Source organism: Lutra lutra, chromosome 12, assembly GCF_902655055.1.
Source record: "Lutra lutra chromosome 12, mLutLut1.2, whole genome shotgun sequence".
Classification (NCBI taxonomy): Eukaryota; Metazoa; Chordata; class Mammalia; order Carnivora; family Mustelidae; genus Lutra; species Lutra lutra.
In genome coordinates, this window is record NC_062289.1 from 34,122,610 (window position 1) to 34,132,464 (window position 9,855).

The following is a 9,855-nucleotide window of genomic DNA, read 5'->3' on the forward strand; positions in this document are numbered from 1 at the left end:
GGAGTGCTGGAGGTAGGGGAGCACTCTTCATTTTAAGCAAAGTAGTCAGGGCAGTACTCTATTGGAAGGTGATAGAAAAATTAAAACTAAGAGGCAAAGAGGAAGTTTGTCATGTAGATATCTACAGGAAATGATTTAAGGAGGAGGGATTAGCCAATGCATGGGATCTGACTCAGAAATGAGGCTGGTTGACAAGAGAAAGTAAAAAGGCCAATACTGACTGGAGTAAGAGAACAAGTGGGGAATCATAAGAAGATAAGATCAGAAATATAAGGGAGGGAAAGATCAGGTAAGACTCTGTGGATGATGTACAAACTTGAGATTTTATTTCAAGAGAAATCGGGAGCTACTGAAGAACTTTAAACAACAACAAAAAATGCACTGTTTGCCCTTCCTTTTTACAGGACAACCCTGGGTGCTGAGTCAAAAACAGTCAGTCTGTAGATAGCAAGGTGAAAGTAAGAAACTAATTATAAGGCATTCGGCAGATTGCATTATATGTGGGGAAAACATTTGAAACTGCTTATCCAACAACAGCTCTCCGAAATGAGATGATTTACACCTGTTGAATAAAAGTTTCTGTTAATTCTGGGGTGCTTGGGTGGCTCAGTTAGTTAAGTGTCTGACTCTCAATTTCAGCTCAGGTCTTGATCTCAGGATTATGATATCCAGCCCCAGGTCAGACTCTGTGCTCAGCGGGAAGTCTGCTTGAGATTCTCTCCCCTTCTCCCTTTGTTCCTCCTCACCTTCACCAATCCCCCCCTCCCACTCACATGTGCACGAGCTCTCAAATAAATAAATAAATCTTAAAAAGAGTTTTTGTTAATTCAAAAAACATTGAGGAAGCCCCAGGACGTGTTCATTATTAATTACACACAAAAGAAGTAAACATCAATCTCTGTGTTTGGAAAGATTATAATTTATTGGCAGAGATACTGAATTAGAGTAAGAACATTTGATATCGATATCCCAAAATGATTCTGTTGATGACTTTTGGGATGAACATAAATATTCCTGATATTTCTAGAGAAGAAAATGTGACGTGAAGGGGTCATTGTCTGCAGAAAACAGAGTAAGAACAAAATCACAAGCACCAAAAATTTCGTGATAGGTTCTGAGAACATTAGATGAAACCAATTCTACTCTAACACTGGATTTATCAAGGTAAAAGTAGGAAATAGAGAAAGGAACTTGATGCCACATTAGGGGAGGCATTCAATATTAAGCTAGTTTAAACTTAAGTCTATAAGCAGTGGAGAATTAATACAGATTTTTAAGTAAAAAGGAGAGCGATGGGGTGGTATATGACTTAAGCAGTGCTTCAGGAAGAAAATTCGAACTGCAGAGTTCAGGATGACAGAGAAATAGGGGGATGTGGGCAGAAAGAGCAAGAGAATGAAGAGGTTCTATATGAAAAAGGTCATTGTAGTATGTTAGGGGAAATGTAATGAGGGCATGAACCAGAATGGGTGATGCTGTGAATTGAAAAGGATGAAACAATTTATTTTGAATTTATTATGTGTCAGGTTCAATGATAAGTGCTTTTCATGCATTTTCTTATTTATTCCTCTCAATATCCTTTTGATATAGCCATTTTTTTTTTCTTGAAAATTAGAAGGTGAGGTTATACAGGTTAAATGACTTGCTTAAAGCTCCACAGCTAAAACATGTCAAACTGGGACTTGAACCAGACCATCTGCCATATCCATGCTTCTAACCTCTTTGTTTCAGGACCTCTTAAGAAACAGAATGTATTAGGAGGAGGATCTCATGGTAAGAAAGGGAGGTAAGAGGACCAGAGGAAAAAACTAACCTTAATCTAGCACTTGACCATGGGAAATATGTTTAGAAGATAAGAGTAGGAAAATAAGTTATTGGAAGGGTAGGAAGAAGGCACTGTGTCATGAAAGACCCAGGAGGACAGAAGTTCAAGGCAGTAGGGGCAGTATCAAGTCATGCTGAGAGTCAAGAAAGATGAGAAAAATATTACAAGTGTTGATTGTTAAGGAGGTATTTCCCTTCTTGAAAAGATAAACTACTTGTATCCTCTGCTAGGTGGGAGAAAAAGTCAGACTGAAAAGATCTGATAGCTACATTGTACAAAATGAAAAAGTGGATGCCAGAGACTTGCTTCTCATTCACCAAATTGGATCATCAAAAATAGGAAAGATTAAAGGAGGCAAACTGAAGGAGAATTGGGTCCAAAAAGTTGTGTGTGCTTATGCACATTCATATGTGCATGCATGTGTGATTGCTAAGGTAACAGATTAGTATCTTTTTGTGGGCAAATGGAAAGTATTGATAAGAAGAAAGACTGATGTCTGCAGAAAAAAATAAAATGTAAAAAAAGAAGAAAGAATGAAAATTTTGAAGTAGTATGGAAATTTTGGATGGACCAGAGTCCTTGACTAGATAGGTAGTGGTAAAATGATACCAGGGATCTAAGAAAACCAGGTATCTTTGGTGAAAGAGAAATGGCATGGATTTCTATGAATAATATGGAAAAGAATAAGAAAGGTAAGAAAAAAATACTGAATACATTTAAAAGATTCAAAACATGACGTGAGAAGCAGGCAAGGTCACTGGAAGAGAAAAAGAATGCAATCTCTTCATAAGAACAGTATTTGAAAGAATTTCTACTTAAATTTACAAGGTGGACAATACTTTTTCTATTCCATAAGCCATCTAGTCCAAGGTGTTGCCTCTTAGAGGGACACTACAAATAACTATAAAGGATGCCACAGTTTCTTCTGAACTTGAACCTCAGAGGATTTAAGAACTCTCCAGAACATTGCTGCCACTCTCCCTATCACCTCATTGGTGATACCTGGCTGCAACATGACTTTTGATAGACTTTCTTCTATTATGGTTTAGAATACACCCCTTGTTCCTTGACTTGTGGTTATTTCCACCATTGTTTTTTTGTTTTGTTTTGTTTTTTAAACAGAATTGAAATGTTCAAAATTCCCACCAGGCCATGAAGGATTCTATTTTTCAGCTAAACTCTCTTTTTTACTAGGCAGGACACATAAAATTTAATTTCCTGACCTCTTCTGCTGATGTATAGCAGTCATTTTTCCACAACATTAGACTAGGTAATCTATTCTTAGGGGAACCTCGTCAAGCCTGACTGATATTCTACATTTTTCTTTCTTTTCTCTATTTTATATTTATTTTTTTGCTCTTTCTCCCCCTTCATATTTTCTGCTGTGGAAATATGGTAATAATAATAAAATATCTAGGGAAAGACAGAATATATTTACCAATCCATGATGCTAAGATGAGGCGAGCGAGAGAAAGGTCATGTTTTCCGCTCCTGGAAATAAAGTAAAATAATAAATTTGCATCTTGAGAAAAATCCATGAATTCAGCTAGTAAGATCCTATCTGTGGATTGTTTGATACTGATTTCATATTGGAAGATGAATTTTAGTGTCAGTGAAAAGTGTTGCTACAGTGACAGCTGTGGAGACCAATATCTTCCATTAATGCAAAGAAGACACAGAAATACCATTGGGCTTTCTGCTATCTTGTCAGTATTGGTCATCACATTTGTTTTCAGGGGAGTGGAAACATGCCACCGTGTTTCCTTTACAAGGCTGAGCATAGCACCAAGCTGAGAGTGGGCACACTCTTGATTGTCATGATAATGCTAGGCCTTTCCCGTTTTCTGTCTTTATCCTGTGGCCCATCAGAAAAAGGAACACTGTCAACATATTCTCATTTTCTCTCTCCACAAACAAGACACTGGAGAGCTGTCAGATTGGAATAACTTCTACTCACAATCAATTTGTATCTGATTCAAACAACTGAGCTGGGAATGCAATGAGAAAGCCCCTTCCCATTGCCTAGAGGTCTAGATCCGGCCAGAGGGTGGTAAGAAATGAACTGGTACAGTTGGTTGGTACAAAGTTTATCATGTAATGATGCAATAGGTAGCATTAAGTATTTACTGAGAACTTTCTGGGATTGTGCTACTGTGCCAAATGCAGTGTTCAGCAGAAAATCAGGGGAAAAAAATGTTTACATTTTAGTTGAAGATTTACTTATAAAAAGATAACACAAGGGGCACCTGGGTGGCTCAGTTGTTAAGTCTCTGACTTTGGCTCTGGTCATGATCCCAGGGTCCTGGGATCAAGCCCCACATTGGACCTCCTGCTTAATGGGAAACCTGTTTCTCCCTTTCCCACTCCCCCTGCTTATATTCTCTCTTTCTCTCTCTCTCGGTCAAATAAATAAATAAAATCTTTTAAATAAATCTTAAAAAAAAAAACCACAAAGCTATATATTCTCGGCATCAAGTGGGTGATACTGACAAGTAAAATCTATAGGATGACAAAGGAGGGTGAGGCCAGCATGTATCCTGAGGTGGTTAGGAAAGGCCTCAGTGCCCTGAAGAATAGATAAGGATCAGACAGATGGGATACAGGAGGAAAGTCTGCCTGGATTAATGCAATGGCACAAGTGACAGCAAAAAAGACCAGCAGGTACAAAGGAGATGACGATGTCATGTGACCAGTCTGACTGGGCACCCTATGGTAGTCCTGCATTACCAACCTGCCCCCAACCATCTCCACTCCCTGCGTTTCCATAATCAGTTAAGCTATATGTCAGTAAGGTTTATCATAAATCATCCCGTACAACAAAAGTGATTTTTTTAACTCCCAGTTCTCTGAACTTGAGATACTGAATTGAATTTCATTTAATTGTTTATTTTATTCTATAATATACCTCTGTAAGTCAAGTGTTTTATTGTCCTTTTGTCTTGTTTTCTTAATAATATGCCTGAAAACTTGAATAAATATGTAAAGTTAAATATTCTGATTTTACATATTTTTGTATATGTACCAGACACATTTTATCTTTTTTTTTTTTTTTAGTTTTAATTGAAGGATAATTGAACCATAATACTATAGTAGTTTCAGGTGTACAACATAGTGATTTGACAATTATATACATTATGAAATGCTCACCACAATAAGTATAGTTACCATCTGTCATCACAAAAAGTTATTATAATATTATTGACTATATTCCCTATGCTGTACTCTTCATCCCTCTGACTTATTTATTTTATAACTTGAAGTATGTATCTCTTAACACCTTTCACATATTTCGCTTATTCCCTACTTTCCTCCCCTTTGGCAACCCCTAATTTATTTTCTATATTTATGAGTCTATTTTTCCTGTTGTTGTTGTTTACTAGTTTTTCTTTTTTTGTTTTTTGTTTTTGGTTTTTTTTTTTAGATTCCATAGACAAGTGAAATCATATGGTATTTGTCTTTCTCTGTCTGATCAGATACTTTTAAAAAGCATTTAGTGGGGTGTCTGGGTGGCTCAGTCAGTTAGGCATCTCCTTCAGCTCAGGTCATGATCCCAGGGTTCTGGGATTGAGCTCCATGTTGGGTTCCCTGCTCAATGGGGAATCTGCTTCTCCCTCTGTCCTTCCCACTCCCCTTGTCCTCTCAGTCTCTCTCTCTCTCTCTCTCCCTCTCTGTTTGAAATAAATAAAATCTTTAAAAAAGCAAATATTAAATAAAAAGCATTTAGTATTTCATTAGGTAAACTGAGTGACATCATTTAAAATAATGTTACTGCAGACAATGCATACTAAAATGTATGTAGACCAGTGTCAATAGACAAAAGGAATATTCCTAATGTTATAAACAGCTTTTGGTGAAGGTATCTGGGTTATAGGGAAAAGTTTAGATATGTGGTATGTAAAAATGTCAATAATAAGAATACTAATATGTTTGGCATGTAAAACAAATCTGACAAATTCTGATATTTCTGTTTCCCTTCAGTTTTACCTACCTTCATTGTGGTGATCATGTAGGTATAATGAATATTCTCATAGTAAATAATAATCTAAGACTACCTTCCCCTTCTTTACCACAGTGTACTTACCAACAATAATAGTGATATGTTAAATGAATACTTTAGCATTAATGCTTTTAAAGCTAATGCTTGATATTATGAATCAGTTCTAGGGAGTGAAATATTCATCACTGATGGGATAATCAGGCACCTAAAATCATTTCTTTGGGACTCATCAATTGATCCACCTGTAGCTTAAATAGTTCCTAAACCATTTTGGATATTCTCTTTCCCCATTTGAATGTATCTTATTCTATGTAAGTCAATTCCAAGTTTGCCATCTTATAGTTTTTTTTATTTTTTGTTTTTTAATTTTTTTTTCAAGAATCAAGAAATTGGACATCTGTGAAACTGACATAAGTTTTCATTCCCAGTCTCTTTCCCTTTCTCTCTACTATTCTGCATTCTGAAACATGTGATTCAAGGCTGCAGTTTTAGACATGGTGGGTTTGAGATGGGAAGTATTTATTTCAACAGTGAAGGGTAGAAGTAATTTCCCTTCTAAATAGGATGATTTTTATGATTTGTGCTATAGTAAATGGGTATAGAGCCTAAATATAAATGGAAAACCAGGAATGAACTGTGTCTGATATGGTGTAGGCACTCAAGAAATATTTGTTGAATAGCTGAATGGATGAAAGAAATTCACCAATATCCCAATTCCGCTTGGTTTTGCTGGCTCCATAGGTCCACATGACTTCTGGGCTCTTCAACATCAGTGCTACTTCAATATTTTTTATAATTTCAGCCAGTACTTGGGAGTTGTAGCCAATGCAATCTCAATGGAGAAACTGAGGTTGAAGGAAGAAGTGGTTGGATTCCCTATCTTTACTGCCATAGAAAGAACATCATATCCAGGTTGTGCCAAAGTCTCCTCTACTGGATAAACAAAACCAACCAAACAGAAGAACAGAAACTGTCTGAATGATATTCTGATAGGGAACAAGAAAGACTTGCTGGGAAAAAAAAAAAAAAAAAAAAGCCCATTGCTGGAACAAGACCTTATCTAGTGAAGGTGGAAAAGGAGAAACTGCCAAGAGAAACAACTGAGCTCAAGTTAAGATTTAAAAGTCCCCAGAGTTGGAAGTGTTTGGGACTTCAACTGGCCGTGTATTCTGAAGAGCTCTCTGCTGGCTTTGATGAATGTGTGGAATTGTCTTCTTGTCTACTCATTACCACTTTAAAAAAAAAAAAAAAAAAAAAAAAAGGAGATCTGACAATCCCAGCAATCGTCTTTAGCTTCTGTTGTTTTCCATTAGCAACGGGAGTGTATTCTTTTAGTGAAACACAAAAGCTGGTATCCCAGGCTACCGCTGAGCCTTGCAGCATGCGGGCGATTCACTCATTCGGAGAGACGCTCTGGAAAGGTGGTTAGAGACTGTTTTAGCACTTTATTTGTCCCAATTATCTGCTCCTGCCTATTAGGGTGAATGGAACATCATGGCATTGTTTATCACAGGCTTTATATTCGCTAATAACACTGTTGTTTATTACCACAAACATGCTGTATGCAGTCAGCTCCGCTTCTGTTAATCCCCACTGCTCCAAATTCTGTTTTTGTTTTTATTTTTTCCTTTTTTTCTTTTATCTTTTTTTTTTCCTTACCCAAAACAAATTAGATCCCACTGAACCAACCAAGTTTCCCACAGCTTGTGATTGTAAAGATGCCTTTTTCAATTGGACTTCAGGTTGATTGGTTTCAGGCTGAAAACCCTAAAGAAAATAACAGGGTGATACTTACATGCGGAACGGCTCTCCAACCATATTTCAATGGCAAGTGCCTGCCTGGGCATTTCCTTCCAGGTACTCACAGCCTGAATTGCACTAGTTCGGGTAAGCTGCAGAGAAAAGAATGTAGCGAATTGTTGCCATTAGATCATTTAGTCTTCCCCAAAGTCCTCTTCTTCCATACACTGTTTTACACAAACATATCCAGGGACTCCACACTGCCTGAGGCCTGCTGAATGTGCTTTTAAAAAATGCCCCTCATTTGGGCCTGTAGGAAAGATAGTATCAGTGTAGTCTATTATTCCCGGGGCCACACTGAATTTTAAGAACTGCTGGTGTTCTCTCTCTGCCTGTTTGCTGCGTCCCCAAACCCTTGTTTAATAAATCAGGTAGATGATCAACACCTGAAGGAATGATACTTTAACTCTACACATAGTAAACTGCTCTTTCTCTGTACAGCCCCCCCACCCCCGACCGCCTTGGCTGGTGTTTATAATCTGGGGTTACTTAAAGATGTGTAGGTCACAACTATTGCAATGGAGAAGACAGATCTTCCTCAAACTAGATGCATAGATTGGGATTGGGAAGTGAGGCTGAAAAGAACATGTTGTTGAAAATGTATGAGCTATAATTAGGGACACTTAAGTTCAACCTGATATTAAAAACTCAGGTCAACCTGATCGGGAAATAGAGTTTCTTTTGGAAAGTAGGCACAGAAACAGATAATGTTTAGAAAAGACCAGGGAAGAGCATGTTAGCAGTGGAAAAGATACGTTCTTTAGACTCAGGTGGCATGACTTTTCATTCCAGGATCTTCATTAAATTAATTTGCTTTTTGAGTTTCGGTTTCCTCATTGTAAGACGGAGACTGTGATCATCTGATAACCTTGTTTAATAATTTAAAATATGAGTATAAATACCCGAGTCATAGTAGGAGCCCTCAATGGACTCCATCTTATATACTCGACATGGAGGTACAGAAACTGAGGGGATATTTCCCCTACACCAGTTGTTTGTTTAAATAGAAAAAGACAGGTCCATCTAAGTGTATGTAAATGTAATCTGCTTTACCTGCTTGAGAAAAATGAAACAGCTGGAATACTTTTTAAATATCAGGTTTATGAAGAAGAATAAGAAGGTGGTAATGGATAGAAAAAAACACAATATGAAAACAAGAAAGCAAAGTGAAATCCCGAAGTTTAAGAGATGAGACAATGACACTTTTAAAAGTTGAGTGTTCCAATTTCAGGTTAATGATGGAGTGCATGGTCAGACAACCCTCCCCTACAAACAACAATTATAAAATCTGAAAATGATGTTTTATGGAGGTTTGAACACAGAAATTTGAGGACTACCTACTCTTGCAAGATTGACTGCAGCAAGGAAAGATTTGTGAATTTGCAGCATTTTGCCTGAGAGCACTCAAAATCAACAGGCACCTCAAGCTGCATAAAGCTATTGCCTAAGAGGCTTGAGTATCAGAAAGCAGAACTTGAGGCTGACAGAAAAGCAAGAAAGTTAGGACTGAAGTCTTTCAATGCAGGTGACTACCTACTGAAGAGATTGGTCCCAAAATATGAATATAAAAATTCATCCCAATCCTTGGCTGACTATTACACTGTACATGGAGAGGAGGAAGGGAATTTCTAGGAGCCTTGAGCATAAAGCAGAAGGAGAAAGGTGAAACAAAGGAGAATTTCAGAAGACAGAATTTGGGAGTTTGATTCTAGAAAAGTAATTTTTTTTTAAACACACAGATCAGTCTTCAGAGAAACATTACAGAATTCAGAGTCTCTACATTTAGGATCCAATAAGAAAAACGAACAGAAAAAGCACATAAAAGCAATAGGCATACAAATAAAATAGGATAATATGTACCATGTTCAAGAATAAAAGAAATGGTATCAGTAGAAATTGAGTCTGATATCACCCAGATGCTAAAATTAACAGGAAAAAATATTTAGTGAGCTATTATAAATATGCTTACAAACTGAATAAATATACATAATAAATAAAGATACATAATAAAAAGAAAAATCTTACCACACAAATAGAAACTCCAAAAAAAGAGGCAAATAAAAATTTCTGCCTTGAAAAAAAATCCTGCATTGAAAATATAATAACTAAAATATAAAATTAATTGCATGCCATTAAGAGGAGATTTGAAGTAAAAAAAAATAATAAATTTCCTTGAAAATATGTTAATAAGACTTAAACATTTCAAGAACAAAGAGAAAAAAAAGATGTAAGG

General features: G+C 36.7%; 1 long non-coding RNA gene across 1 annotated transcript; it reads right to left on the bottom strand.

The window, feature by feature from the left end:
* Window positions 1-2,436: 2,436 nt before the first annotated feature.
* Window positions 2,437-7,702, bottom strand: LOC125082537 (uncharacterized). The gene is made up of 3 exons (XR_007122008.1): window positions 7,618-7,702; window positions 6,878-7,235; window positions 2,437-3,316 (listed from the first exon to the last, which is right to left on the bottom strand). It is a non-coding gene; the product is annotated as an uncharacterized LOC125082537 (long non-coding RNA).
* Window positions 7,703-9,855: the final 2,153 nt, after the last annotated feature.